Genomic DNA, 16,214 nt, shown 5'->3' with positions numbered 1-16,214 from the left:
ATTTCAATTTAACAGGTGAATTTGGATTGAGGTTTTATGGTGATGACCAAATCCCTTGACCCCGGAATTGGGGGCGTTACACCTACAGTAAAGCCTCTCCAGATAAAAGTTGGTTATGGCATAAGAAGCTCTCCCACTTGAACTTCAAGACCATGAATTCTTTGGTTAAGAGGGAATTGGTGAAAGGATTTCCCGAGATAGAATTCAGTCCTGATGGACTTTGTAAAGCATGTGAGAAGGAAAAGTCAAATAGGGCATCACACAAGAAGTAGAAAATGGCTGACATCACTGAACCACTACAACTCCTTCACATGGATTTGTTTGGGCCTGTCAATGTCATGTCTATGTCAAGAAAGAAATATGGCTTAGTGATTATTTATGACTATTCCAGATACACGTGGGTGTTATTTTTACATTCAAAGGATGAAGCACCTGATATGATTATTGATCACATCAATAATATTGAGTTAGAAGCTAGAGTGCCTGTGCGAACAATCAGATCAGACAATGGAACAGTCAGAAATGCAAAGGTGAATGATTTATATGTCGAGAAGGGCATCTCAAGATAGTTTTCAGCACCAAGGACTCCATAACAAAATGGAGTGGTTGAGAGGAAGAATCGAACATTGGTTGAAGCTGCAAGGATTATGCTTAATGAAGCCAATCTTCCTACCTACTTCTGGACTGAAGCAGTTAATACTGCATGCTATACTCAAAACAAAACCCTGATCAACAAGATATATGAGAAGACCCCTTATGAGTTAATGGCCTAAAAGAAACCAATAGTGAAATACTTTCACGTGTTTGGAGGAAAGTGCTTTGTGCTTAAGGACGATGAGCATCTTGGCAAGTTTGATGCTAAAGCTGAAGAAGGTATCTTTCTGGGCTATTGTCTGGAGTCAAAGGCTTACAGGGTGTATGTGATTAGTGGTCAAAAGGTTGTGGAAAGCCTTAATGTAACATTTGATGACGCCAAACTCCCAAGTATCAGAAGGAAGACGACAGTGATAATCTTGATGTTGAAGATATTTCTGATGGAGAAGATGAACCTGAAGTTGTTCCAGACAACAATGACAATGGCAATGATCCTGATGATCATAATTGTGATGCAGAATCTGAAGGCAATGGTCATGAGACAAGTCACACTATCTCAGGGACTAGTCCTCAAGCTTCATATTCTGGAGAGCAAGCTGGCAACAACTCAGGGGGAGCAGAACAAGGAGAAGAACAAGGATCCGGTAGTCAGACACAACACAATTCTGGAAATGTTGAGTCATCAAGGGACAGTCTACCAAGACATTGAGTATGGAGTAAAAACCACCCTCAGAACTTGATACTTAGTAATCCTGATAGTGGAGTCAAGACTAGAAGAGCTACAGCAAATGAATGTTTCTATTCTAGGTTTCTATCTCAAATGGAGCCAAAAAAAGTAGATGAAGCTCTTGGGGATCCTGATTGGGTGATTGCTATGCAAGAGGAACTCAATCAGTTCGAACGACAGAAAGTGTGGAAGCTTGTACCCAGACCTAAAGACAAATCAGTGATTGGCATAAAATGGATTTTCAGAAACAAGCTTGATGAAGATGAAATTGTAAAAAGGAATAAGGCGAGACTGGTTGTTAAGGGACTCGCAAGAAGAAGGGATTGACTATGATGAGACCTTTGCACCAGTTGCTAGACTTGAATCCATCAGGATGTTTTTAGCATTTGCAGCACATTCAAACTTCAAGGTATATCAGATGGATGTGAAAAGTGTTTTCCTGAATGGTGATCTTGAAGAAGAGGTCTATGTGGAGCAACCGCCTTATTTCATAGATCCTGAGTTTGAAAATTTTGTCTATTTTCTCTTCAAGGCTCTTTATGGTCTAAAGCAAGCGCCAAGAACATGGTATGACACTCTCTCTGAATTTCTACTTGAAAATGGTTTCACTAGAGGTATCATAGATAAGACTCTATTTCATAAGAATCATAAAGATGATACTATATTTGTGCAAGTCTATGTTAACGACATTATATTTGGGTCTACAAATGATGCACTTTGTGCAAGGTTTGCTAAGCTTATGCAGAGTAGGTATGAGATGAGTATGATGGGTGAGTTGAGCTACTTCCTTGGACTACAAGTGAGTCAAAAATCAGATGGTATCTTCATTTGTCAAATGAAGTACATTAGAGATCTTCTGAAGAAATATCAGTTGGAAGACTCAACACCTGCTAAGACTCTGATGGCAACTGCCACAAAACTTGATCAAGAAAAGTCTTGTAAGATGGTAGACATCACTCATTATCGAGGCACGATTGGATCATTACTCTACCTGACTGCAACTCAACCAGATATTATGTTTGCAACATGCTTGTGTGCACGGTTCCAGGCCGATCCAAAAGAATCTCATATGATAGCTATGAAAAGAATTTTTAGATATCTGAAGGGTACACCTAATCTAGGTATCTGGTATCCTAAAGATACAGGCTTTGATCTCATCGGCTATACAGATTCTGATTACGCTGGTTGTAAGATTAATCGGAAAAGTACCTAAGATCTTCCTTTCGAAGGGGATTTAAATACTCGCTCAAAAATCTGATGGATCCGGTTCCGTGATGTATTTTCATATTCGCAACAAGGTTGCTGTTTTGATAAGAGAGTTTTTGATTACTTACCCAACACTCGGGAAGTAAAATTCTTGGAATAAGTTAATCCATTAACAGGCATCGCCTGGGAAATATCGGTGAGTTTTTCTTTCCAACTAGATGCGACTTCTTGGTGGAGTCGTATCAACAAGTTCCTACTTGGGGAAAGGGGAGACGAGCTTTACGTTTCAGAGTCATGGATTTCATCTGAACTAGGAGTGGCGTAAGTGGTCGAGTGGTGCCGGCCCAGCCTTATTTATTGGCCCAAATGGCCCGGAAGTTCCGCTAAGACGGTCCATTCCTGAGGAGTCCAGTGTTCGGTTGACAAGTAAATCCGACAGGTTCTCCTCTACATGTAGAAAATGGTGGGGTTGTACTACTACGACTGATCATCGTGAGTGGTCTTCCTGGCGCGGCTAACTACCGTAATGAGTTCATCATCCAATTGGATATTTCTGCAACACAACCCAGAGCACTTCGATAGAAAGTCTACGGTTGGGCGATTGTTGAGTGTTGGCAGGGTCGAGTTTCCAAAATGATGTTTTCATCAAATAAAGTATCTCGTAACTTTATTTCATTTTGATGATATTTCAAAGATTGATTCTATACAAGTTTTGTCGTGTTGCTTCATCTATGGGATGAACTATTTATACCTTGAACAGTGGTAGTTCAAGTAGTATTCGGAAAAAGATATAAGTATATTGAAGTATCTTGTAACTTCATCTTGTCAACTTATATCTAGTTAATGATTATCTTATGAATGACAAAGGTTTTCAGAAAAACGTTGAGACAAGGTTAGATATATAAGATCACCTTGCAACGATATTTTTATACAGTTATAAACTTGAACTCTGTGTATATTATACATGTCAGAGGATTTCAAAGATTGTGAAAAGTATATATGTATATATATACTGAATATTTTGCGACTTGGTCGCGTTAAGATATCAACTTGGTTCATTTCTTCTTGACCAAGACTTTCATGAGTACTATGAAAATGCTCATATATTGTTAATTATTATACATATTATTTCGGTGGGCAGGTTGCTCACCCTTGCTTTCTTCTTTCATCACACAACAACAGATAGACAAGATGAACAGGACCAAGCTCCCAAATTGCGAGCGGATAGGAAACGTTCCGCAGTTTCCTGTAGGCGTTGATGCCGCTGTAGCTGAGGTAGGAATTACCAAGAGGCTAGGCTTTCAACTTCTGATGTACCAGACTTATGTATCTATATGAATTGTAATAATGGCAAAGAAATGTAAATTTATTCAGAAACCCTTTTGAGGTGTAATGACTTATAATTGTGGAATAAAATGACTTGTGTTATTGTTTGGTATTCATCTCTGAGACTATAACTTGTGGTGTGTGTGTGTATATCGTGGGGTCACATTACGCAGTAGTTGGTTGATTGTTAGGATTGAGTATCGTTAAGGGAAATGGAACTCGTGTCAACCCGGATCCCCAACCCCGGATTTGGGGGAGTTACAGAAATAGTATCAGAGCTAAGCGTTATAAACCTCAGAGATGATGCGACGTTAAGATAAGAATTTCACTAAGATAATAAGAACTCTTGCCAAGTTCATAGTCAGACTACCTAACATAGTACTGACAGTTAAAACCCTTATGGGAACCCTTATAAATATCGTGATAGAAGCGTAGTTCGTTATCGTATATGGTAGTGGGACTCCGAACCCTGAAGTTCAAGAGCAATAATATGATGATGTTTTTTCTATATATTGGGGATCAGATTGTGGATCCAATAGAGCGTCCTAATGAGGGACCGGATGATGTTCATATTGAGGATGTAGCGGTTGAAGATGTTTTTCTAGAAGGGATTGTTGCTGAGGAGGATCCCATGGAGGATCCTGACAAGAATGAATAAAGGACCACTGAGGAATTAATAACCATGGTTAGAGCGACTACCAGAGGTAGGATTGGCCGGTCACTACCGGAGGTTCGTTCAAGTTTGTAAAGATAGTATCCCCTTTAACGTGGCTTACTCGTAAGACTGAGAAGTTCGAATGGACAGAGAAATGCGAGAACAGCTTTTAAGAACTGAAGCAAAGATTGGTGACAGCCCCTATATTGGCGTTGCCATATGGAAAAGGAGATTTTGTGATGTGAAGTGACGCTTCGCATAAGGAATTAGGGTGCTCTTATACAGCACAACAAGGTAATCGCGTACACGTCAAGACAATTAAGGGAATATAAAATTCGATATCCCCACCCATGAGCTTGGGCTCGTGGCAATAGTTTTGCCCTAATGATTGGAGGCACTATTTGTATGGAGAGAAGTGCGAGATTTACACAAGCCATAAGTGCTCTAGTGCATTTTCACGCAGAAAGAGCTCAACATACGCCAGAGGAGGTGGTTAGAGCTAATCAAGGATTACGATTATGAGATTCTTTATCATTCAGGGAAAGCCAAAATGGTGGCTAATGCCCTTAGTATAAAGGAGAGACTCAAGATGAAAATGTCTTTGGGAGAGTTGATAAGAGATTTTGAGAAAATGGTGTTGTGCCTATGTTGTGTACTTGATGTTTTCATAAATAAAACATCTAAGTAGATTTTACTTAGTGAAATAATGTAGCACTCGACGGATAAGAATTATAGTCCCGACGGATAACTCATTATAGTCCCGACATATGTTGACTTATTATCCATCGAGTGAGTAGCTTATGTAATAATGAGTCTGTATCACAGTTCTGTATACATCTTTGTATAGATTCAGTAGTAGCCTTTAAGTCATGTTGACTTTAACTAGATATGCAGAATAGGTTGATTAATTGTATATAAATGATGTCTTGTAATTCTGCATAAGTGAAATGAAGTCAAGTGCCAAAATAGCTACCGACGGATGATTAACAAAGCCATCGACGGATGATCATATATCCAACGGATGTTCATAAAGTCCAACGGATGATCATATAAAGAATTCAAACAGCAGTTGAACAGTGAAAGCTGAGCACAGCCGTCGAGATGTATACAAATCTACTGTGGAAGCCCATTAACTGGGTAATAAAGGACGAAAAGTAGAAAAGCTTAAGACTGATAGTTTTTATATTTATTCAGTCTTTTTGACTTTGTAATTTTGGTAATATAAAAACCAAGAACGTAGCAAATAAAAAAAGAGAGCTGAGATACAAAAACAGAGAAATCTTTGTAAGCAGAATCTTTATCATTTCCCTGTATTCTCAGTAGTTCAATTTGTAAGCAGTTGTGAGCATTCTTGCACACAGAGTTCTCTCGATATATAATATATATCTCTGGCGAAATTGTTTAAATCCACCAAAAAGTTTTTAAAGACTCTTGTTTTTAATTACTTATGTTTTGATTCAATTAAGTTTCTATTCCGCATTGTGCTAATCAAAACACTTATATCTATATTCGAGTTGAACATTTTTATTTCGAGAAAAAGGTTCAAGAATTCCATTCAACCCCCCTTCTGTAATTCTTGCTATATTGTTAAGGGACTAACAATTGGTATCAGAGCATGCTCTTAATCTACAAAGAGTTTAAAGATCAAAACAATTCAGTAAGATGAACAAGAAAGACGTCGGAGTCAAGATTCCTTTTCTAGATAAAGATAATTACCATCATTGGAAGGTAAAGATGCATCTTCATATGCTTTCTCAAGATGAGGCCTATGTGGACTGCATAGAAAGAGGCCCTCATGTTCTAATGAGAGCTGCAACAGGAAACGAGCCATCAGTTCACAAGCCAAGGCACGAATGGTCTGATCCTGACATTGAACAAGTCAGGAAGGATAAAAAGGCCATGAACATTCTGTTCAATGGAGTTGATGCAGACATGTTTGACAATATTATCAACTGCAAAACTGCCAAGGAAGTCTGGGATACTATACAGATAATCTGTGATGGCACTGAGCAAGTTAGAGAAAACAAGATGCAGCTCTTGATTCAGCAATATGAGCATTTTCATAATGAGGAAAGTGAGTCACTCACTGACATTTTTAGTAGATTTCAAAAACTACTAAATGCTCTTAAGTTGCATGGAAGAGTCTATCAGACTAAAGACTCTAATCTGAAATTCCTTAGATCTCTTCCAAAGGAATGGAAACCAATGACAGTCTCATTAAGAAACTCATAAGATTATAAAGAGTTTACTTTGAAGAGACTGTATGGCATCCTGAAGACCTATGAGCTTGAGATAGAGCAGGATGAAAGGATGGAGAGAGGAAAGAAGAAAGGAGGATCCATTGCACTAGTTGCTGATTTGGAAAAGGAGAAGGAAGTGAAGATGGAAGCTGTTGAGTCAACTTCTAAGGTCTGTGAGAACAAGGGCAAGGGGCTTGCAGTAGAAAGTGAAGATTCATTGAGCCAAGATGACATGGAGGACATTGATGAGCACCTAGCATTTCTTTCCAGGAGATTTTCCAAGCTCAAGTTCAAGAAGAACTTTGGAGCAGCCAAGCCAAATAGAAACATGGTGGATAAGTCAAAATTCAAATGTTTCAAATGTGGCTAGGCAGGGCATTTTGCAAATGAGTGTAGAAAGTCAGATTCCAGTAAGAAAAGGTTTGAGTCTGTGGATTATAAGCAAAAATACTTTGATCTACTCAAACAAAAGGAAAGGGCTTTTATTACACAAGAGAATGACTGGGCAGCAGATGGTTTGGATGAAGATGAAGATGTCAGCTATGTCAATCTAGCCCTAATGGCCAAGTCTGATGAAACATATACAAGTTCCTCAAGAAATCAGGGAAATAGAAGGAATCTTTGGTACTTGGATAGTGGTTGTTCAAGACACATGACTGGTGATTCTACCCTGCTCACAGAGCTTAAGGAAAGAGCTGGCCCAAGTATTACTTTTGGAGATGATAACCAGGGTTATACTGTGGGATATGGCTTGATTTCAAAGGACAATGTCATCATTGAGGAGGTTGCCTTAGTGGACGGTCTCAAACACAATCTGTTGAGTATCAGCCAGCTTTGTGACAAAGGCAATTCAGTAACCTTCAACAAAGAAGCCTGTGTTGTGACTAATAATAAAAGCAACAAAGTGGTTCTCACTGGTGTGAGAAGAGGAAATGTGTATCTAGCTGATTTTAACTCATCCAAAGCAGAATCTGTAACTTGCCTTCTCAGCAAAGCAAGTCAGGATGAAAGTTGGCTATGGCACAAGAAGCTATCCCATTTAAACTTCAAGACCATGAATGAGCAGGTAAAGAAAGAACTAGTAAGAGGCATTCCTCTAGTGGAGTTTACAAAGGATGGGATGTGTGATGCCTGCCAAATAGGGAAGCAGATTAAAGCATCATTCAGGAAGAAACTTGATTCAGCAATTGAAAAGCCTTTGCAACTGCTTCACATGGATTTGTTTGGACCAGTCAATGTATTGTCAATCTCAAGAAAAAGATTTTGCCTAGTAATTGTAGATAATTTCTCAAAGTTCTCTTGGACATATTTTCTAAAGTCTAAAGATGAGGCTAGTGAAATCATCATCAATCACATAAGGCAAGTCAACAATCATCCTGATTTCAAAGTTAGAAGAATCAGGAGTGACAATGAAACTGAGTTCAAGAATTCTGTCATAAGAGAATTTTGTGATGAAAATGGGATTCTGCATGAGTTTTCAGCAGCAAGGACTCCACAACAGAATGGAGTAGTAGAAAGGAAGAACAGATCACTTATTGAAGCTGCAAGGACAATGCTTGGAGAATCTAAACTACCAACATATTTCTGGGCTGAAGCTGTAAATACTGCATGCTACACTCAGAACATTTCTCTGATTAATCAAGCAAGATGCATGACTCCCTATCAATTGTTTAAGAACAAGAAGCCAACTCTAAACTTTCTTCATGTCTTTGGCTGCAAATGCTATATCCTGAGAAATCAAACTGATCAAAATGGGAAGTTTGATGCTAAAGCAGATGAAGGAATTTTTGTTGGATATGCTGTTGGTAAAGCATATAGAGTCTACAATCTAAGAACCAACATTGTTTTGAAATCTATACATGTTGTGTTTCATGATAAAAAGATTGAAGGACTGATAGATGGAGATTACCATGAGAGCCTCAAATTCGACAATGTGGAGATGGTTAGTGATGACAGTGATGATAAGAGTGATCAAGAAAAAGTGTCTAAGGATAATGCAGACAAATCTACCACCAATGAAGCACAAAACTCAACATCCGTCGAGTTGCATAATGCTTCATCCGTCGAAAGGCAATCTGTGTTATCCGTCGGAAGACAACCTGCTTCATCCGTCGGTACTCAAAATTCACCATCCGTCGGATTATCAAGAGGAGCAGGAAGTCAAGATAGATCACCTATAGAAAGTACCCCTTTCTCAGATCAAAGATCCACAAACTTAGGGGGAGTTTCTAGCAATCAAAACTCAATCACACATCAAGACAACCATGAGGTCTCTTCATCTAGAGCTAATCTACCTCAACAAAGGAAATGGACAAAAGATCACCCCTTTGAGCTTATCATTGGTGATGTTTCTTCTAGAGTTCAAACAAGAAGAGCAACTCAGGAAGAATGTCTATACAACAGCTTTCTGTCAAAGGAAGAACCAAAGAAGGTAGAAGAAGCTTTGTTGGATCCTGATTGGATTTTAGCTATGCAGGAGTAGCTAAACCAATTTGAAAGGATAATGTATGGAAGCTGGTACCCAAGCCTAAAGGAAAGAATCCAATAGACACCAAGTGGGTATTCAAAAACAAGATGGATGAAAATGGCATAGTAATCAGGAATAAAGCTAGATTGGTTGCTAAGGGTTATTTTCAGCAAGAAGGAATAGATTTTGATGAAACTTTTGCTCCTGTTGCAAGACTTGAAGCCATAAGAATCTTCTTAGCCTATGCAGCCCATGCCAATTTCAAGGTCTATCAAATGGATGTCAAAAGTTCCTTTCTAAATGGAGATTTGGAGGAAGAAGTGTATGTTAGTCAACCTCCTGGTTTTGAAGATCCAAATTTTCCAGAATATGTCGATTATCTTCTGAAAGCACTTTATGGACTGAAGCAAGCACCTAGAGCCTGGTATGACACTTTATCAAAGTTCCTTTTGGAAAATTATTTCACAAGAGGTACTGTAGATAAAACTTTATTTTTCAGAAATGTTAATGGCTCTAGTATACTTGTTCAAATCTATGTAGATGATATTATTTTTGGCTCTACAGATGAGAAACTTTGCAAAAATTTTGCCAAATTAATGCAAATTAAGTATGAAATGAGTATGATGGGAGAACTAACTTACTTTCTTGGTTTGCAAGTTAAGCAAGTTAGTGATGGAATATTCATTAGTCAAACTAAATATATTTTTGATCTTTTAAAGAAGTTTGATCTAATGGATTGTACATCTGCAAAAACTCCCATGGCCACTGCAACTAAGCTTGAATTAAACACTACTGAAAAGTCTGTGGATATTTCAAGTTACAGAGGCATGGTTGGCTCACTTCCGTACTTAACAGCTAGTAGGCCAGATATAATGTTTACTACATGTTTATGTGCTAGATCTCTGGCTGATCCTAGAGAATCTCACTTGATAGCTATTAAGAGAATTTTCAGATATCTCAAGGGAACACCAAAACTTGGCATTTGGTACCCTAGAGATTCTGGTTTTGATCTAACTGGTTATTCAGATGCAGATTATGCAGGTTGTAGAATTGATAGAAAGAGCACAACAGGAACTTGTCAATTTCTAGGAAACAAGCTTGTGTCCTGGTTCAGTAAAAAGCAAAATTCAGTTTCTACTTCTACAGCTGAAGCTGAATATATTGCTACTGGCAGTTGCTATCCACAGATTTTATGGATGAAAAATCAATTGCTAGACTATGGTTTGCAAGTTGAGAGGATTCCTATTTTCAGTGATAACAGAAGTGCAATTGCCATCACTGAAAATCCAGTGCAACATTCAAGGACAAAGCACATAGACATCAAGTACCATTTCATAAGGGAACATGTGATGAATGGTACTGTGGAATTACAATTTGTTCCTAGTGAAAAGCAACTTGCAGATATCTTTACCAAGCCACCGGATGAATCCACCTTTTCAAGGTTGGTAAGTGAGTTAGGTATGCTTAATTACTCTTAAATTTATCTGAGTTATTTTGCAAGTTGTAATGTAGCCAGAAATTTAGTTGATTTTTAAGTCTTGGATGAAATTTTGGATAAGTCAACATTTGCATCTCGACGGATGACCCTTATCCATCGAGTTTAGTCATCTATCGATATACTACTTGCTAATAAAAGTCAATTATTTTTCTGGAATACTATGTCTCGACGGATATCAGTTTATCCTCATCCGTCGAATTGTCTAATACTCAGCCGTTAATTCCATGAACATTATCCATCGAGTATACTTACAGTTTGTAAGCATTACACGACGGATAATGGGTGGAATTTTTATAGTTTACTTTTAAACGGCTATTTTAGGCAATTTCTATTGGTTAATTTACTTTTCTTTATTATTTTTATCAGTTATTTTTGAGATAGTATAAAAGCTTATTTCATTCCAGTTGTTTTCTTTTATCGTTCTCAAATTCAACTGCTTTTATTTCATTCTCTCTCAAGCAAATATTCTCTTTCTCTTCAAGCTTTCATTTTCTAGCAATGGCACCTGTAGTAAAGATTATGTCTCAAACTGGGTTCATTTATGAGAAGAACAACTTCACTGCTTTGGTCAATAAGGGTGTTCAGCAATCAGAGGACTATCACAAGATGATGGACTTTGTGAAGAATTGCAAGCTAAATTATGCCATGCTGGAGTCACCCACAATCTTCTGTGAAGTTGTTGAAGAGATGTGGACCACTGCTATCTACAACTCTGCTGACAAGACCATCACACTCTAACCATCAAAGGTAATGAGTTCTGTATCAATAGTGATGTGATAAAAGCATGTTTCAAAATTCCTGATAATAATGTGACTTTACCACACAATGACACTGATATTATCAATATGCTTAATTCCATGCATTATGCACTTCCTATTACTAAACTAAGTGATATTAGGAGATTGGGTCTTAGGAAGGAGTGGAGTTTCTTGTGTGATGTGGTTACTAAAGTTTTCTCTGGAAAAGTCAGTAATTTTGATTCAGTGAATATTTCCATGCTTAACATGCTATACATGCTAGTTACAGATAAATTTTATAATTTCAGTGACCTTGTCTTGTTTGAGTTAGGTTTTAAACTAGGTGAGTTAGCTAAAAGAGGAAAGAATGTGTATTATGCTAGATTTTTCATGTTATTGGCTAACCATCTATGTTAAGAGATTGTGCTTGAGAACCCAAACAACAAACTGGCTTGTTGGGTTCAAGAGAGAAGACTCATTGCAGATTTGTACAGAGCCAACCATCACAGGGATGTGCCAATGTTCTATTTTCATGTAATGCAGGCACCTCAGGTAAGTGAGGTAAGTTCATCCATCCCTACAACTATTCCAACCTCCACTATTTCTTTGACTTTAGGAGTAGCTATGGAAACTGTGTCAATGACCAAATAGTTACCTACCAAAGCCTCCAAACCCTCTACAATTTCCAAATCTAAATCAAAGAAAACGCCCTCTAGCATCTCTCAAAAGACGCGAGTTGAAAAATCCACAAAAACAAAAGAGGGGAGTGTAAAGGAGGGAAAGTCAGGTGAGGGAAGGGGTGAACATCAAAGAAACCCCAAGAATAAGGATGGAGAGTTGAGTGAATCCCAGCCTAGCCACACTGCAGTTTCCCAACAAACTGCAGTGCTTAAAAATGATAAAAGCTCACTTCTAGCTGCATCCTCCCAAAAGGATGCAGTTATTGAACAAAGCTCTCAGCCAAGAGCACAGGCCAAAAGGGTTAGGGACACAAGCTCACCCCAAACTTACACAAGAAAGAAGAAATCTAAAACCTCTGGGGATGCACAGGGCACACATAGTGCAAACTGGTGCTAAAGACACAGTCCCTGCACTCCCTCAAATTCAGTTTGATGTGGCTCTAATAAATGTGGAGTCACAACCAAAATCTCTAATAATAGAAGCATCTGAAACACCATACTCACCATATGATAAACACTTCAATTCCTGATTCCCCTTCTTTAACTCTGTTGGGGAAGCCAAAATCTAGTGCAAGTGAGCATCATATTTTAGATGATTTGTTGGCTCACTTGCCATTCTTTCATATACTATTGTGACATCTGTGCCCCAAATATCTTAAATCAACACAGAGTCAACAATAGTTTCTCTTCCCACCTCATTCATTTCTACTCTCTCGATAGATATTGCTCATCCGTCGAGTAGTGATTGTATCCCGACGGATAAGCCTAACAGCAGTTATCCGTCGGATAACATTACCACTCACTCGACGAATAACACTTATCCGTCGAGTATCTCTGCACAACTTCAAACTTCAATTATTTCAAGTGTAGAAGATTTAGTGGTTGTACAGTCACTCTTAGGACTGAGAGAGGAAAGTGTATTGAGTGAGAGGCTGGGTTGCTCCCAGGCAAAAGGAGAGGAAAAGAGTGAAAATCAGCAATCCATTTATTCAGGATTGGTAAAAGTGAGTGAGAGGAGTCCCACCTTAGTAGGTGAAGGTGAGGGTGTGAGGGTGGGGAGACAGGGTGAGACCCCGATGCAACAAAAGAGAGATTATGAGAGAAAAGCAGGTACAGAAGTAATAAGGGTGGATATAGCCATTGCTCATGAGTCAATGATTGTGGATGATGCTGAAAAGGAAAGACAATTTCAGCAACATTACAAGGCTGTAATTGATAACATTTCCTTGGTTGCTGACACTTTTACTCATCATGTGTCAGCCTATCAATTGTTGGCTGCTCAGGGCAATGAGGAGGCAGAAAAGACATTAAATTTGGTGTATACTTCAGAATCTCTAAAAAGGGATAAAGCTGTTGTCAATTTAATGCCTCCTACAGCTGATGAGCCATCTGAAGAATTTGGAGTAAATTCTAATGATGATGACTCTATTTCATTTGATGGAAGCATGAACTTAGGGGGAGATGAAGGCCCAAGTTCTACTCCTGATCTACCTGAATGGGCCTTGACTAAGGAATCCACACCTGGACAATTCAATGTATCTTTGGTCAAACAAATCATGTCTATCGAAAAGGTCATTCAGAAGAGCTCAAATGCTGGTACCAAGGCTGTTCTTCAAGATCACCTAGATTCTTTACATCTAATGAAGCTATAGCAAGTCAGACATAATCTGAGTGTAGATGAAATCAAAAAGGATATAGCTGACTTGAAGACCTACAATTCTGAGAAGCTGGATTCAGTCATGCCATATGGTACCATGCAGGATCTATTCCTGAAACTGAGGGGAAAATCAGATTCTGAAAAGAAGCTGGCCAGGCTGGAAGATAGAGTTCAAGTTATTGAGAATTCTGTAGCCATCCTTCTTCAAAATCAACAGTCTCAGACAAGTCTTCTCATACAACTGGTTAAAACATAAGGCCTAACTCCTCAACTTGATGATAACAAAAAGGGGGAGAGAGAACCAAGTAAGGGGGAGAAAGGACCAAGTGAGGGGGAGAAACTTCAAGTACAAATCAGCAAAGTAATTGTACCTTCAATTACTGTCTCCAAGCCATCAGTTGCAGATGGTATAGATCTAATTAAAGCAGCGACAACAAACTTGAAAGTTGCTGAGAAAGGAAAGTTGAGTTTGATCAACTGGGAGAAGATTGATGAGGAGATACAGAAAAAGTTTAAACTTGTCAAGGAGCCAGTTAAGTCAGCCATCCATCACTCTCAAGTCAAGCAAATCAGTGTGAATGAGATGAGCATGAATTATCTGGAAAGAGGACAATCTTCCTGCATCAAGTCTACAAAGGCTGAAATAATTCTTAAACCAAGGGCAAACTATCCAAAATCATCTTTGAAGAACCCCTTGGACACTGTGTATGAGACACCCAAGCCTGATGAGAAGAAGCTTCTGTCAAGATCAATTGTCTTCTATAAAGATCCAGCTGATTCAGCTTCAAAAATGAGAATTGCTAAGATATTCAGAAATGGAAAGGAAATTTGTGTGGTAGCTGGACATCCACAATTTGCTCAAGCAAAGAGAGAAGAAAAAGCCAGATTAAAGCAAGAAAAGAAGCAAGCTGCTCTAGATGCAAAGAAGACTAAACAAAAGAAAGAGCAGATTGCTATCTTGGCCAAGCTACAGGCTGTGAATTCATCTCAACAAATTCCCTCTCAACCATCTGAAGCTGCTGAATCAAAGAAGCAAATTGAAGTATAGAAGAAATCTCCAAGAAAGAAAGAATTGGCTAAAAGAACAAAAAGCAAACTGGATATTGTTGACAAAGAATTGGAAGATCAATTTCCTAAGGTACCCACACCAGCTACAACTCAAGCATCAAAGCCCTCTGTGGTATTTGAAGATAAAAGGGTGGTGGATCCCTACAGGAATATTCATGGTGAACCTATTGTGCCCAAGGATGAGCCAATAGAGTGGGATAACTTACCAATTCCTGACTTCAGTTTACCAATCCTTAGCAAGCCAAAAAGGACAAAGTCAAGGGCAGTCAAGAAAGTGAAGTTGTCACCTCTCAAATCCAAATCAGTAGTTAAAGCTCAACCCAAAGTCAACAGGGGAGACTACTTGTACTTGTGTGACATCAAAGAGTTTTCATATCTAAATCTTTATCTGGATGAACTAGATGAAGTGAGGGGAATTAATGCATACAGAAACCTACCTGAAAGGTTAGTGTTCAAGTACAAAGGAGGAAAGGAGATTGTGTGGCCACTTCACAGGATTCTTCAAGAGAGCCAAGCTGTACTGATTAAAGTTTATTCATCCTTCAAGAAGAACTTTGGGTTCAATGTCACTGTAAGAAGACTAGTATTGAAGAAGATTGAAGAACTAAGGAGTATTAGAGCTAAAGATGCACTCCCAAAGACTCTAATCATCCCATACACAGGGAGAAGAGTGCATCCAAGGCCCTACTGGCTGATGGAGTTCATAGATGACAAAGGTGAGAAGATTCTTCAGGTTAGAAGACCAATTGAGTATCTCTAGCAATGAGACTCTCATGGAAATGCAAGAAAAGCTAGATCTCTTAGAATCTGATGAACTGGAATTCCACAGGCAGCTCCAAAATCAGATTGATGAAAACAACAGGAAGCTTGGAAGAAGATCCAGACCTTCAAGAAACTAGAAAAATCTGCTCAGGCTAGAGGAGCATCTTGAAATGACTATGAGCCAAACTTTGTACATTTTGATTATTTGAAGCACTTTCAGTATTATCTACTTGTCTTTAAAGCTGTATGTTTAGGATGTTTTGTTATCATCAAGTATCTCTTAATTTAAGCCTACAATTCCAGTAGACATAAATTGGGGGAGATTGTTGTACATATGCTGTGTACTTAATGATTTCATAAACAAAACATCTAAGTAGATTTTACTTAGTGAAATAATGTAGCACTCGACGGATAAGAATTATAGTCCCGACGTATAACTCATTATAGTCCCGACGGATGTTGACTTATTATCCATCGAGTGAGTAGCTTATGTAATAATGAGTATGTAGCACAGTTCTATATACATCTTTGTATAGATTCTGTAGTAGCCTTTAAGTCATGTTGACTTTAACTAGATATGCAGAATAGGTTGATTAA

Source organism: Apium graveolens, chromosome 2 (genome assembly GCF_009905375.1).
Source record: "Apium graveolens cultivar Ventura chromosome 2, ASM990537v1, whole genome shotgun sequence".
Lineage (NCBI taxonomy): Eukaryota > Viridiplantae > Streptophyta > Magnoliopsida > Apiales > Apiaceae > Apium > Apium graveolens.
This window is presented reverse-complemented; position numbering follows the sequence as displayed.